A 16324-nucleotide genomic window follows, 5' to 3' on the forward strand; every position below is an offset into this window, starting at 1 on the left:
CCCATTGTGGGTGAATGTTCTCCTGCATCTGCCCTTGAGGGAAAACTAAACTAGGTAGTTCTCTGAAGTTATTTCTGTGTTGGTTTTAGAGGAAGATTGGGAAGTCTGAGAGCCTGTAATTATGATGGGCTGGTTTTTAAAATAAAAAAATTAACATTTTGAAAAAAGACCTTAAGAGAGAAACTGCAGTCAGTCTGTCAGGCTGCTTGTCCTCTGTTCAAGTCACATTGTTCCAGACTGTATTGATTTTGTGCCTCCCTCACATCTTCTGTATTTATACCCTCCTAAGAAAAGATTCTACTGTGGCTGAAGTTAAACTGGAGGAAAGGATAATCTTAGTTTCTTCATCCCCATCCTGCCTCCTAAGCCATCAGCTCTAGAGGCATCTGTGCTTAGGGAATACACACGGCTGCCTCTGACATTACACCTTCCCCATGCCTTTGGTCTCTGGGGATCACAACTGAACCAAGAACAATATGAAAAATAGTGGCTGGAAGGCATGGCATCACTTCTATCTCTGTGACTGTGTCATCTGAGCAGCCATGGGGGTATTGGAGGGTGAGCAAAACCCCAAAGGGGCCCAGTCTAAGGCAAACCAAGGATACTCCCTGTCCTGCACAGCTTGTGAAGCTCTGTCTGCTTGGGTCCCTTAGAAATCTGTAGAGCACAGCTGTAAAAACAAGGAGCATCTTAGTGTTCCTGCTGAGGCAAAGGCAGAGCTCCTCATGCTGAGGCCAGAGTTAACACTGATGTAGCCCCAGTCTTTGGGTAGAGCCACCCCTTCACCCTTCATATAGGCACAAAATGATTGTCAGTCCACAGGTGTCACCTTGGTGCCACTGGTAAATATAAAATGAGAGCGTGACTATGCTTGTGGGCTTGTGCTGAGAAGTTGGTAATTGCTTGAAAGGACTGTAATTTTTGCCTTTGCTTAAAACAAAACACACACAAAAAAGCTGATAAATCTGGTGGTTAAAACCTGGACTGTGCAAAAGGAGTGGGCAGGATGTGCTCTTTTTTGGGGGTGGGGGGAGCTGACTTCCAACCTGCATTTTGTGTTAACACACAGAAATGCCCAACCCCTTAGACACTGCCCAAGCTGACATGAGAGAGGTTCAGATGTGCAGGCTCTCTGTGGCTCCCCTTTGCAGCCCTGGGCTAGGAGAATTCCCTAATCCTGCTTATCTGAAGTATTTACACTCCTCGCAGTGTCCAAGTGTCAGCAGGAATGGCATGGCTGGGTTTCGGCTTTGAGTCATCGGGTGAAAGCAGTGTGGTCTGGGGCCTGTAGTGACTAGAAATCATTACCTTGTGTTGGCTGCTTGTCCTCTGCAAGATGAATTTGTGGGCTTGATCCATTTTCCCCACATAGATGCATAAAACACCCACACATCTGGCTTGTATTAGCGTGTCCTCACTGGCAAATTCCCTAAAGACAAACCAAGCTGGGGAGAACCGGGGTGTTTTAACCAGCTGCAACTCACCTGGCCCATTGAGAGCACAGGTATAGCGAGGGAGCTGCACAGGGTGTGCTGGCCCTGCTCAGCCAGCCAGGACCCCCTCTGCTGCCACCCTAAAGCAGTGCCGTGCTCCTGTTCAATAACACGGCCCTTTCCCAACGTGTGCGATAAACTTTCATTTATGTAACCGGGGCGTTTTGTCCTCCCTGCCTGCGAGCAGCCCAGTTAGAAAGCAAGCCCGTGCTTTCTAAGGACACGCACTTCAAGAAATAAGCAAACAAACGTTGCCCCTCAGTTTTCACCTGCTGTGAGCCAAAAGCATCCCCTGCAATCGCAGGTCCCTAAGCGCGGGGTTCTCAGGAGAAGGGTGCTGGACATGCGGGGTACACCTGGAGAGGGGTCCCCAGGGCAGTGCCCGGCCGCGGTGTCGGGGGGGATGCCGGCGGGGGAGGGGGGCACAGCATCCGCGCAGGGGGGATTCGATCGGCGCGGCTGCCAAAGCCAACTATCGGGGCGAGGACGACATAATTATATTAGGGAACATCTGTACTTCATTAAAAGCCCTCGCGGGGCGGATTCGCGCCGGGCCACGGTTACGCATAGGCGCTTCCATCCCCTCCTCTCCCCCTCCGCCCCTTTCCGCGCCCCGGCAGCTGCACCGCCCCGGGGCCGCCCCCCGCCCCATCCCCGCGCCGCCCCCCGCCCCGGGCGGCCGCACCTGCCCCCGGCCGGGCCCCCCCCGCCGCCGCCGACCCTCCCAGCGCGGCGGGCAGGCGGCGCTCTGCGGCCGGGCTGTGCGGGGGCCGGGGCGGGCGGGCTGCTCTTCCTCCTCCTCCTCCTTCTCCTCCTTCTCCGCGGCGGCGGGCAGATGCGGCGGATCGCGGGGCGGCTCTGGCCCGCAGCGGGCTCCCGTCCCCCCGCCGCCCCCATGGACGGCAGCGGGGGCAGCAGCCGCGCGTAGCTCGGTGAGTCCCATCCCCGTCCCCTCCGCCGCGCCCTGCCCTGCCCTGCCCTGCCCGCTCCGCGCTGCCGCAGCCGCCGCTCCCGCGCTCCTCCGCGTCCCTCTCTCCGCGGAAAACATCGCCCCCCCCTCGCCCCGTTTGGGGCCGGGATGGGCTGGGCTGGGCTGGGCTGCGGGGACCGGCCCTGCCACCTGCTCCCTGCGGCGGCCGCGGCTCCCCCGGCGCTGCCGCCCGGTCCCTCCCGCCGGGACGGCGTTTTTGGGGGAGCGCTCCCCGGTTGTGCCGCGCCAGCGTCCTGCCTCCCTCCCCATCCGGAGTCCCCGTGCAGTTGGGGTCCCGAACATTTGTTTCGTGGTAGGACTTCACCAGTATCGGTCTCGGAGTTATTTTGTTTCAGCCAAATTTAATTTAAACTGACTCAGCGGTTGTGAGAAGCTCCGGGGAAAAATGTCAGTGTGAGGGTTGTTTTCTTTGCCTGGGATTTAAAGACCTCTCTCTGTGTATATTCGGTAATGATTTCTTGTTGTAAAATAATTTTGCTGTTGCTCTATTTACTCCTGGAATTTAACAGTCCTCCAAGACAGGCTTGTTAGAGGCTGAAATAATCAGCTCCAAGGCACAGACACAGCCCTTGGTCGTTAACAGGTGCAACGTGCACGTTCTTATGAACAATGAAATGGTTTCAGCATTCAGGTTTATTTGTATGCTCTGCATTTCTGTGACTCTGAAGAAATTGTCATGCTATGTTATGTCAAAGATGTGCTTACGGCGGGAGCGTGTCCATAGTACCCAATTAATAGGACGGGGGAGCAGCTGCACAGACCTCATCCCTCAGTGGTGGCTTTAATACCCACGGTGTTCCTGGGTGACATCCTATAGCCTGGGGCGTTTCGGTGGCTTTTGTGAGGACCCACACTGGGCACTGATCCCTCTGGCACAGGATGAAACGCTGGGAGATGAGGGGAAAAAGAGAAGTGAAGGGACCACTTGTGCTTGGATTGTATTCTCTAGACCTGATGGTCTCTGCCTGTATTGAGTAGGCTGGTGATGGCACATCTTATCATGTTACTGAAACCTAAAGTAATGACACTTCTATTGCACAGAAGAAATTTCCTAGAGAGCTATTTCCCAGATAAAAAGACTGTCATTGTTTTAGTAGCTTCATGGGCTCCTTATTTAAGGCATTGGGAATTGACTTAATGGGAATAACTCAGGAGTTAGAGCTGTCGATCAAAAAGAAATAAGTCTGGGGCTTAATTATCGTTCCCAAGCCAGTGTAGTGTAAAAGGTGTATTCCAGCAGTCCTGGATGTGGGATACCTGTGCTCTGTGGTGCAGCCAGGAGCACCTTGTGCCTGAAGGTGTGTCTGCCCTCTTCAGCACTGAAAGATGCATCGTGCTGGTGCTCTGCTTTCCAGAACTCTTTTAATCTCATCTATTTTGTCAGGGATGGGAGAAGGAGTGGGCTGCCTGTGTGGAATGGGGAAGGATGATTGGGTTAAGGGGTGAGGATGGGGAGAGCATTCCTTTGTTACCCTCTGGCTCTTCACATATTCCAACAAAGAACTGGTAGAGCAAAGGGAGAGTCAAGGGTCTAGCCAGGGAACAGTGCCTGGTAAGTCTGACCTCCTGGGTGATGTTAATGGAGGCACCAAACAACACAAAGGTACCAGAGATGTCTAAGAGGTCTTCGCTTATTGTGAGAGATTCTCTGAGAAGTTGTGCCTTGTACCTTACCCTATTATAAGACATAATGCTTCTTCCTCCATGGAATTGTTGATAAAGTCATGGAAGTGACACCTGGGGCTTTCAGTCCTCTCCAGAGGGCTTCCCCAGTGGTGGGCTTTGCCAGGTCGTGCTGATGAGCTGCAACAGCAATGAACCTCATGTTGTTCTTTAGTAGCTGCAAACCTTGGAACAGCAAAGTGTCTTGCAAAGGATGTGGAGAAGCATAACCAGCATTTCTAGTGCTATGTTAACTTCCCTTGGACTTCTTACAGCCTCACCCAGCAATGTGATACCATTCCTTGTGGTTCTTGGTTTAGGGCAGGTGAAGGTAGAAATACACTGGCATTTTGTATAGTTCTAATTGAGCCAAACAAGGAAGATAAACACCTTATTAACCCTTTTCAAGGTGCAAATGAAAGAGCTCCCTCTGGTTTAGTGCTGTGTACTGTAAAAATACAGCACACTTCTCAGAAAACCATTGCTTGAGGAGAAAACATTTCTTTTATACCATCAAGTCAACTTCATCTGATGCTTTTCAGTTGAAAGGATTTATAGCATTATTTAATCAAATTTGAGAACAGTAATCTTAAAGGATTCTTTAAAAATCCTCAGAAGTAATTAGCAGCCTTATTTAGCATCCTGGGCAATTAACACTGGTGAGAGAGTGATTTGTCCTTTTCACATTGCTGGCAAAATGTGATGTTGCTGTGAGTAAGCTGGAGAATGTTTACGGATCTGCTATAGCAGTGAAGCTCTGGATAGTGGTCCTTTGGTTGCCTGAGGCTTTTCTTGTTTGTCAGGGCTTTGAAAATGATCTCTGGATGCCAGTTGTATGTTTATGCTGCAGATGCTCATCTGGTCAGGGCTGTGTCCACTCTGCAGCCGTGGATGTGGCTGGGAGTGCTTTGCTCTGCAGGAGCGTCTGGAGCTCGGTGCATCCTAGTGCTGCAGGTACCTGCTTTTGCTCTGCTGAGCAAACCTGTGCAAAAGGAGTTGTGCCCTCACTCCACTGACTTGATCCATCTGCAGGAAAGGATCTGAGTAAAGGTGGGGTTGATGCAAGAGCAGAGGCTTACGGACACCCTGGCCAGCTGGCTTAGGAGACTGGTAGCCCCAAGCCGTTAGCTTGGCCAGGAGTTTACCAGGATGTAAATTGAGTTAGATGTTTCAGATAGTAAGGATGAGAGAGAGAGCAGCCAGTGCTGAAAATGAACAAGGCTTTAAGGGGAATCTAATGCCTTTTGCTTAGTATTGTTCCTCTCTGATGCAGAGTTAGGAGCAGATGCTTTTGAGGTGCTGCCAATGGCACGTGGAGTTTGGGAGGACTGGGTGGCAGTGTCCTCAGAGGAAGGCCTCTTCCCTCACAACAGACAGTTAATAAATGAGGGAATTAATAGTTGCAAATGAATCCAGAATCACAAGTTCAAATCCGTGTGCTGAGTTCCTTAGTTCATTTATTCTGGATTCTGATTTCCTTTCTCAAGAGCTGCTCTGCCTGTGGAATACTAGTTCACGTGCTCTGGGATGCTTCTATCACTTAGCACCATGCTGGTTGTGTTTGAGAGATTTTGTCTAAGCAAACTCCCTCTGGACATTTTCCCCACCTGCAGGTTTCCTCAGGGATGCAGAAGCTTAGCAGGTGTATAGTGAAGGCCTTTGCTGGTCAAATGTTTACTCATGTCCTAAATATAACTTCTGGGAATGTGTGTTTGTTTTGGAGCTGGGGAACACTTTTCTCCTTTACCCTCTTTATAGATTCAGAGGATTTAAGCATATGATTAACATTAAACATGTGCATATTCTCCATGGACTCATTTTTTGGATCAAAGACAGAGTGCTCAGTCTGTTGAGAGGATGGAGCCCACAACCACTAAATGCAGGGAGCACGTCTGCTGCTATGCTTGTCTAAAAAGTGTATGATATGAGTGCTTTGGATTTATGTCTGTCTGTGCCCCAAATCCCTCTGCTAACTGCGGTCTTGATGTTCCTTATCTACAAAGTGCTTGCAAGCATTAACAAACCTTTGTGTTGCTGCTGAGACGTGTTGTTATCCCCTTTTTCCAGAAGGGGATGCTGAGAGAGTTTGGCGATCTTTGGTGAGACCACTGTGGGTTATGGATAAAGCTGGGCATTGAACCTGGGGCTTTGAATTCCCAGCCCAGTAAGGCAGCAGCTCTCTGGCAGTACTGGGTTCTTTCTGCCATCTTTCACACGGTCAGAATGCTCCCCAGATTTGCATCCTGACACAGAGGCTTCTCATATTATCTGCTGGGTCAGACTCCAATATAAAATAGTCTGTCTACAGGAGTGAGCAGTGGCCTGTTAAGGGAAGGAATCTCAGAGAAAATTGTGTGTCCGTGCTGGCTCTCAGCCTTGCTGGATGTTGCAGGCAGAGCTGCTGTGTCAAGATTCCTCTTATCTGAGCTTAGAAAAAGGGGATTTTTTCCATCTTCTCTAAGTGCAGTGATTCTTGATTTCTCACTGATTTAAAAATACTCAATGCCTCTACAGAGCAGGGAGCCCAAGTCCACGCATATAAATATAGACACACTAGGTGTGCGTGCCTGTGAGCTGGCAAATGAATCAGTTCCCAAATCTGAAGTTGGCATCCTGTCATTTTCAGCTCCGAGGTGTTTTGTTTTTTCTTCTTCTTCTTCTTCCTGGTTTTGTTGTGCTTCACTTCTTAAATTAGAAGAATTTCTCAAGAGAGAATGGATTAACTTCAATCCTAGAGGAACGTACTGTGCTCGTGCAGGGCAGTGCAGGAGGGAGAGGCCAGTGCCTGCCTCCCTCCCTTGCTGCTCTGCCCCTGGTCCATAAGACCTTCCCAGACCCACAGTGGGATGCCAGTGTGCTGGGAAGCTGTTGGGGCCCAGGCAGGCTCGACTGGGTCCAATAAACTGTGACAAAGGCAAGTTTGTGTGTTTTGAATTTTCTCTTTAGAAAATTCAGCTCATCCAAATCCAGTGTTCTGTAGTACAAGGCAAGTGACAAATTTGCAGCAATTCTGGAGTTTCCCACAGGACAGCAGTACCTGTGCATACAAACGTGTGTGAGGGACAGACAAGCCCTAATTGGGAATTTACTGCCTTTACATGCTTTGTGAATGAACCACAACCTTCCTGAGCTTTTACACGTACGTAATGGCATCTTTCCCTCTTTCTTTTTGTCCTCTGTAGGGAACCTGTGTTCTTCAGAACTCATGTTCCCTTCCATAGATGACCCAATCAGCCTTCATCATTGCTTGTTAGATCAGAAACTTATTAGTTAATAGCAGTACTGTTCTTCCTTTTAGACCCTACTACAGCTAAGCTCATGGCATTTACAGACAGACTTGTTAGTCATTAATATTCTTTGTATTCTTCATCTTTGGCTTCAGAAGAGAAGGCCTTTCATCTTTTGCCTTGCTTTGTTTTTTTAGAAGAAACCAAGTTTGACTGGAGGAAAAAAGAAACCAAAAAAACATTTCTCTCCTGCTTTCTTATAAGCTTCCAAGCAGTCTCCCCTGCTGACTTTGTACTTTCACAGTAGACAAACATTGACTTTGTTTTCATAGAATATATCTGATTTTTTTTTCCTTGGTTTACCTTTTTGGTTATGCCTCAGCAGCTTGACAGGACAGGATTAATTAGCAACAACTGCCTCTTTTGCTGAAATTCTCAATTCTTTACTCAATTTTCCCATCAGGTTTATTGTACCTAAAGTCAAGTTGTTGTAAAGAGACCATAGTCATGTGTCTAAACTTAGAAAAATTGTGAAGGGTTTCCCTGGTTTGGAGACTGAGATTACTGTGATCGATCTGTCAATTCTTGTTCTTTTCTTTAAAAGAAATCAAAATGCTGATACCCAGGAATGTATTTTAACTCTGTGTACTGGGGGTGAGGTGTGCATGGGCAAGTATGATAACAAACCCATGTCCTCAGCTGGGAAAGGTTTTGTTTCCATCATTAAATTCTCACTACCTGTAAGTGGTCGAATCCTTTGCTAATCTGCAGTGCTAACTAAAAGGAAAATACAGAGGCTCAGCATTTGTTGTTTGTGATTAATGAGATCTCAGACCTCATTTCTGAAGAGCAGGACCAAAAGAAAAAAAAAAAAAAAAAAACAAACTTCTGGTCTGGGCTATCTAGTTTGCTCTTGAGGTTCATTCATTGCTTTTCTGAGTGTGCCAGTAGTTCATATCCATGCTGCTCAGGTTTCCTCACTCCCAGCTCTGATGCCGTGCACATCGCAGTGCGATCATTAAGTGTGATTACCGCATTTTTGACCTATTTAAAAGTGTCTGGCTGTGAAATTCCAAAGATTCTAATTTAAGCTATAAAACAGATTATTAATGTGCCGCCGCTTACACATTTCATGGCTCATTTCCTGATTACAGCAGTTCTGAACGTGTACGTGTTGGCTGTTCCAATGCGTGTGCATAAACATCCTATCCCGTGTGCAGCCTGGTCACCTGGCTTGGGGCTCATGTTCCACATACCTTCCACAACTTAAAACAAGTAGAAGAGAAAGCCACAAGTGCAGGAAGTTGTGACAAACCACACTGGTGCCGGCAAAAGGCTTGATGCTTTTTGTCGGGCTGGAGCTCAGGACAGGGTATGGGAGTGAGGGTGGTGGTGGTGCACGGGTGTGGAAGTCAGGCAAGAGAACAGGCTTCAGGAACATCCTCAGACAGTCCCTTGCTCTGCCCTGTGGACTGGAGGTGCCCTCTGAAAGCATAAGGGCTGGATGGCTGTCCCTGGATTGCTGCCAGGAGACTTCAGCTGTACTGAAACTGGAACACAGGCAAGATGCTACGTGTAGTGAGAGGATCTGCAGAGAGCAAAGATGACTGTCAGGATCTTCAATCTGTTCCATTGCTTCATTCAAATCTGTCACCTTGTTCATGGAACTGAAACTCTCCAGAGCCTCCTTTATCCACGTGCACAGAAAGGAGTTTGGGGTTATGGTTATGTGGGTCACTTGTGATTCAGCCTCTAGGATGGCCCAGCATGAAATAATTCACCAGGGTTACAGGTGCAACTGCAAACAGCAGGTCCAGTAGAGAAATTCAGGTTGAAAGATAAAGAGCAGGTGAAAGTGTTATAGAAATTATCCTGTGATGCTGTGGGGCACTTCTGAGCATTGTGCACTGACATTGATGTTTCATAGGATTACTTATGTGCTGAAAACTACACCTGGAGATTTCTCTGAGCTGGGAGCGTGTGTAAAGCTGAGTGTGTGGCTGGCTGTGTTTGGTGCCTTGTTCCAGAGGGGCTAAACCTGGTCCTGCATGAACTGCCAGGTATAGATGTCTGCCTCTGTATGAGATTAGCAGTGATTTTATACAAGTTTGGGATGCAGGATGAAAGCAAGGTTTGGAGCAGGTGAGATGGGACCTGGGGGAGAACTTTGAACCACTTGTGCCTTGTGCACACAACATGAGAGAGGTGAGAACCAGGCACTAGGCTGTGGAGTTTGTCCCTGCTGAGGAGCAGTGTGTCTTGGCACTTTCTGCCCTGCTCCAAGGAGGGAGGATGGAGGGAGAGGTGCAATTTGTGCTCCCTGTCTCTGAGCACTGCTGGAGGACAAGGTTAGCAATGTCCCTCATGGCTGCTGCTGTGCCAAAACCTGGAGGAGAGATTCCTGTTCCTCCTGGCCTCCATGGAGACTGCCAGCATTGCGTGCTCTTCTGTGCATCGGGGATGGGATTTGTGCTTCTGTTCCTGGCATGTGCATATGCTAAACAGCATTTCAGATGCTCAGTGTGTATTGCTTTAGAACTTTATAAAAGCAGAGTGGCTGCCATTCATTACTCAGTTGCTGGAACTGATTTGGATCCTTCTGTCTCCCAACTGAGAGGCTGGTAGCGAGGCTGGCTGAGCCCTGGTAGAAGGTATCATTACATAGTGTACACAGCTGGGAGAGCATCAGCTCGTCATTTGCAGTTGTCTTATTTCTTAATGTGGTGTAGTAAATTATAAATGTACACAAACACCTACGGAGTGTTTCATTCATGAGCTGCCAGACTGCAACGTGCTTTTTGAAATTGCTGGTTTGGGGTTTGTTTTTGTTTTGTGGGATAATTTCGTTATCTGATACCAGGCGTTTCCTAAAAGTAAATCGATCATGTGAGAACCATGTGTCTAATAGTGATTCTGCTAATAAAAATTTAGTCTTTTTTTTATTATTGTTCCATAGAAGATTTTTCTATCCAACAGCCTTTTTATTCCTTATGGCTGTTATTAGGTAATTTCAGGAAGGTCGTTGTTTGCTAATGGGTGTGTTGTGGGGCTTGGAAGCATGTGCCACAGCATCCAACAGAAGTATTTGAAGGTACAGGTTGTTAGGAAAGCGTGCAAGGGGTTTGTATAAATAGGGATGGTTACAAGGAGTCCCTCTCGTGGCATTACTCACATGCCTCTCTTCTGGGCTGTAGCAGTGCTAACAGTGATCCAATTTGTGTGTTAAAGCAAGGATCTTCTGAAGTGGAACCACAAATGACAGCAGAATTATGATTACGGGGCGGTCAGTGCTGATGGCGAGCCCAACATAACACACAAGTCTGGCTGCTGTTGGGAGAATGTGCCCGTCTAATAAGCAGCTTAACTTGGTGTATTACTGTGAAATAGAAAGAACCATGGAATATGTGATGTGAATAGTAGGCTGGATTTCCCTGTCACTTCATATTTGTGTTCCTGGAGCTGCCCTGGTTTCGGCAGGGTTACTTCTGAATTACACCCAAGTGAATGAGAGGTGGATTTCCTCTTCTCAACACCTTTCTTTTTAATCTGGAAACAGCACTATAATTTCTTTATTTTAGCCCTAAGGTTGAAGTTTTCATATCAGACAAAATGTAGCCAGAAAGACTAATTGGTCTGAATGCTTTATTTTTCCTGATCAGCTGCTGACTGATACAACGTATTCAATTCTATTAAAGAGAGTAGGTCCTCTTCCTTTCTTACTAATGGGAGTTGAATTGGGCCTGAAAAGGTCAATTTCAGGAGAGATATTAGCAAATACTAAGGCTTGATCCACAGCATTTGGCAGTCAATAAATCAGCTATTGCTGCCTACACAATAGAAGGTCTAGTAGGGGTTTGAGTGTCTTTGAGATTGAGAGCCCTCATCTTGAGTATCACTTCTTAAAGTTTTCTGAAATCAGTTAAATTGAGATGAAACCAATGACTTGTTCGTGTCTGTTGGAGTTGCTCAAAATTTATGTTCTTCACTGAGAATAGACTGTGCTCTGCTGTGCCTGGGTGAGGGAAAGCAGAAGCTTTTCCCCTTGGACTATAAATAGCCTGACGAATGTTTGTGTTCCAAAGGAGGTGTTCAACCAGCCACTGACATGGTGTTTCCAAACTGCCTTAAATCACTTCCTGATCGTTTACATTGCAGGTATCCAGGTTTTACTTTTGGTGGGCTTTTACATGCATGAAGTTTCTTTTTAAGATTGTTGTGTCTCTCCCGCCTTCCCTTCTGTCCGGATTCTTCTTTACAAGCCACGTCTAAATATCTCAGTGGTATGTTGTAGAAAGAAAAGTCTGTTGTACTGTGGGTGTGGAGTGTTGTTCACAGAGGCTGTGGGTTGGAGGTCTGTTGTACTGTGGGTTGGAGTGTTTCAGCAAGGAGCACAAGAAACTGGAGGTTCTACCCTGCACACCTTCTATCTTGATGCTTTGACAAGCCCCATTGAAAAACTCTTATGGCAAGTGATTTTTCTGAGCACGTGTGGAGGGGAATGTGTAAAGTGCTTGAGATGGTGGGGACTAGGAAGAGGCATGACAACTGCTTTGTGCAAGATGATCTGTGTTGGGAGGAACAAATGGTGCACCGAGATGACAAATGGAGCAGCAGAGGTGCAGCTGGGCTGCCGGGGCTGTTCGATAGCAGAGGTACCGACAAGCGGCTCCGTGGAAGGAGTTTGTGGTCAATATAAACAATTTCCTGTTAGGTTTGAGCTTGCTGATAAATTAATGATATAATTCTCATTGATTTAATTAAATCAGATTCCAGGGCCTTGATTTACAGAGTTTTCTGGTGGTGGTTTTGTAACTAGATGGGCAAATAAATGGCCTTTATTTTCTTGCTTGCTGGGTGGGGTGTCTGGTGATAATTACTGCATTTATCAAGGCGTCCTTCCATGTTGGAGACAGGCCGGTATCCGCTTCTGGCAGATGGAAACAGGGACAGTGAGATTATGGGCCTTGTCTAGAGGCTGCTGTGCGATGTATCAGAGCACAAGAGTTAAGTGCTAGCACCCTAAAAGCCACATTGGTCCCCTGAGTCATGCATTGCACCTCCTTTGGGCTGTTCTGTGCCTTTTCCCTTCCTCGGGAGGGCAAAGAAATGCTGCACAAATCTGGCACTGTTCCTGCACCAGGGCGTTACTGCTGTCACCAAGGAAAGCTCAAGTGCAAAGACTTGAGGTTTCAGTACGATCCCAGCTTTGCTTTTCACCCGCTGAGACAACATGTGCCAATGTCACATTGCTCTGATTTAGTTTTGGTTTCTCTCACATGAGTTTGAACGTGTGTTGGCTTTTGTCAGGAGATCAAGAAGGAATTAAAGCTGCATTCTACTTAATTGTTCGTCAGCAGCTAAAATCATGACAAAATTGCTCCACCCCAATTAGTAAAACAGCTATTAAGAAGAGTTAATTAGAGTCAATAGCTGAATTTTATTTATATGTATCTTCTTATTTCTGCTAATTACTGTGTTGAGTAACAAGTTTAGTAAGACCAGATTATAAGAGGAATGACAATTAAATCTTAGGAAGAAGAGAATGGTTTTTTCCCTTCAACAGAACTGGAGGAGTTTGTACCCATGAGTTAGATTTGCAAAACCTCTGAGCCTCCTCCATTGGTATTTTTTTTCCTAGAAACAAAGATGCTGTCAGCACCAATCACCATTTCCCCAAAAGGGTCATTTACCTTTCATAAAAAATAATAAAGACCTGTATAAATATTCTCCATATGCTGCTCCTGGATTGTATTAGTGAAATATGTCAGTGTTTGTGGTGTGTGCAGCCCTGTGTTTCGTGACATCACTTGAAAAATGCAAGACATTCATGTGAGTTATTTGGAAGATGGTGACAAGCCTATTTGGCAGAGCTGTGTCTTAAAGAGAGCATTTTCAGGCACAGAGCAGAGACAAAAATGCATGGCCAGTGCTGGGGTAGCAGACTTCAGCCCGTGTGCTGCTGGAAAGATGGCTGTGAGGCTTTCCAGTTTGCTGGGCTTTTCCAGTGTGACCTGTGGGACCAAGTGCTTGAAGGCACCAAGCAGATGGCTATGACAATCTTTGCTGCATGGCTTCCAGAGATAGGAGAGCAGGGGGGCTTTGACAGCTTATGTAGTGTTGGGTCTCTACCACACCTTCGTATTTTCTATCCGTGGTTTTACTGGGCTTCTCAGATTATCTCTGTGTTGCCAAGGTGGAGCTCAGTAGTAGAAATGTAGACACAGAAGAATCTAAGGTCAGGGTTGACCTCTTTAAGCAAGTTAGACTTCCACCTGACAGTGCTGGCTAGAGCAGGTTGAACTTGTGCACATCTGGTGCCTCATACACCTGAATGCAGGTGTTTGCATTGGTGACCAGAGCTGGGTTTGTCTGAGCCAGAAGGACAAGGGTCCCTGGGGGCAAGCTGGGTTTGGAGTTGGGTCATGAGAGTGTGCTGTGGGCAGCTGAAGAGAAAATTGCCCCAGCCACCTTTCCTGCTGAAGCTGTTGTGCTCTGCCTTCCCCATCCAGTACAACAGGGACAACTGATAGCAAAGAGCAAGGAAGAAGCAGCTTTTGCCTGCATCTTTTAATGATTTTTATCTAGTCCCTGTGCCTTCACTATATTATCTCCTTAAATCTCTGTGCCTGACACTTTTGCTTTAGCACAGTTGAATGTATTACTGTCCTGGGCTGTAAAAGAAAGCCTCCATAGGCTCTCTGGGAGTAAATCTCCCACCGTGCAGCTGCCCGCTTCAGTTCTCCCTTTTCATGTAGCTCTCTTTCGAGGAGTGAACTATTGCGAGGGTAAGTTGCTGTATGCAAATTTGAGATTAAACCTTTTGTCTTTGCAGCATTTTCTATTTGAATTGCTCCAAAAAAGCGGTTGCAGGCTCCCAGCTTGGGACTCTGGCTGTGCAAACAGCCCAGCTGAGGTGTTGGTGCATTGTGTGGTGTCTCAAGGTGCAGCGTTCCCCACGGGATTGACAAAACCCATGGGTAGGTGATCTGTGCTGCAGGCAGCAGCACAGAGTGAGGGCTCTTTTGCTTAATGAATATTGAACTTCTCCTGCCTAACAGCAAGCTGTGTCCTGCTCTGCACGTGAGCATCTCTGTGAGAGGCTGAGCTGCGGGCAGGAGCCCTGCTTGTGAATCCATTAATTCATGTCTGGGTGATAGGTGTGCTCCAAACAGGGCTCTGTTGCTCACCCAACAGTTGGTGTCATGCAAGATGATTTTTTTTTTTTTTTCAGTTGTTTGGTTCTAGTTATTTTCCCCTTAAAAGTCTTTACTTAGTACTGGATGCCTTTCTCGAGCTGCCCACATTGCATTTTCTGCATGACAATATCCTGCTTTGGAAAGAATTGATGTAATAAATTTGTGCACGCAGCAGTCCCTAAATTCAGCTCTATTTGTGGCAGGAGTTCCAAAGGGCAAATGCATCTCAGAAACATTGTGACTGTTGCATGAAATGGTAATTGTAATGCATGGAAGATCAGCTGCTGATTTATTTTTATTAGTGCAGATGAAAATTACTATGATGTTTCAAGTAGGGCGTAAAATAATATCTTTAATCTCATTCCAGGAGAAATATTAACTTCAAATTTTGTGTTTCTTTTCTTTCCCAAACCACTGTAAAATGCTTAGTGTGTGACTTGGGTGTCTGTTCTGTCATGTTTATGTAGGAAGGTTTCTTTTTTCCTGCTCAAAATAGGAAAAGTGTATTTTGATTTCTGTATTGCTTTATGTAATGTAAGTTCCAGTTCCTTTGATCGGGAAAAAGTCTGTTTTTAACCAGAAGTGTGCATTTATCCCATTAGACAAAAGTTCATTTCCAAACAGGACACTGCAGGTGACTTCAACTTAAAAACCACCCAGAGTGAGAAGTCAAACACTTTCTATCAGGCAGGGCTTGTGGAAGGGACTGTTTCTACTCTTGGTTTCCTACAGGTGAGAACCAATATGGTCCTAGAGACTTTATAGACACACAAGTAGTTTCTTGGAAGGCTGACTGCAAATTGAGGTTCTGAGGAACATCCGAGTTTCCACTTCTGGAGTTTCTCCAGCTCTCTTGGCACAAACTGCAGGGAGGATACAGCCATATCCTGTCTGTGACAGGTTAATCTGCTGCCCATGTCCACACCTCGAGGTGGTTGGCAGCACGAAAGCAGGCCTGGAGATGGAAATTAGTGCTCCTCCCTGCTGCCATTTCGGGGGTGGATGATATAGGAGATGAGGGTCTTGATGTGCCCCAGCTGCTGTAGCAGACCTTCCTGCTGCTGTACAGCTCAGCTCAATTCTGTCAGCAGGCAAAATCTGTGTCAGCTGATGGCACTGGCCGTGGCAGACAGATCACTGAAGAAAAAGGGATGATTCTCCTGGCATGACTCAGCACTCCTGCTCTGAACTACCAGAACAGAGGTGGGTAAGTACAGTTGTGAATAACTAATACTAAGTGTTCTCATCCCCAGATGAGTTGGCAAAAACATGGTTATAGGCAAGCCAGGACTTCATACCTGTTTATGAGAAAGTGAAAGCACGTCTCTGTGACATTGTCTTGTCTCTGACCACTGCACTGTGCTAGCAGTGATGTTTCAGTGGGGTTAATTGCTGGCCTCAATAGCATTGTGGGAAAATTGTAAGAGGCCTTGAAGAGAATATTAAAGGATTGAAGTATTGCTTAAAGCATTAACAGAAGATGCACATGTAGGTATGTGCGTGCATGTGTGTAATTGGCAATGCAAAGCCTTTGAATTGGAAATCATTGGTACAGAAATACAGTTAAGGGTTTAGAATAGAGTTAGTTCACACAGCCATAGGGAAAAGTCAGGGTATTAAAGCAGTAAAAAGATGTATGGCAAGGCATTCACTTCTGTATCAGTATATTGATTATACTGAAGGGGGAGCGTATGCAGAGATGGGTCTTGTGGTAGGAAAGGGAAATTTATTTTGAGGAATAGGAAAATCCCTAAA

General features: G+C 46.6%; 1 protein-coding gene across 1 annotated transcript in view; it reads left to right on the top strand.

Annotated features, from left to right (window-relative positions):
* Positions 1–2304: 2304 nt before the first annotated feature.
* Positions 2305–16324, top strand: part of RASGEF1C (RasGEF domain family member 1C) — a 72403-nt gene continuing 58383 nt past the window's right edge. Inside the window, exon 1 of the mRNA XM_032703103.1 lies at positions 2305–2425. The gene's annotated coding sequence lies outside the window, so the exon portion shown is untranslated. The remainder of the gene's footprint in view (positions 2426–16324) is intronic.

The sequence above is a fragment of the Chiroxiphia lanceolata genome, chromosome 15 (assembly GCF_009829145.1).
Source record: "Chiroxiphia lanceolata isolate bChiLan1 chromosome 15, bChiLan1.pri, whole genome shotgun sequence".
NCBI lineage: Eukaryota > Metazoa > Chordata > Aves > Passeriformes > Pipridae > Chiroxiphia > Chiroxiphia lanceolata.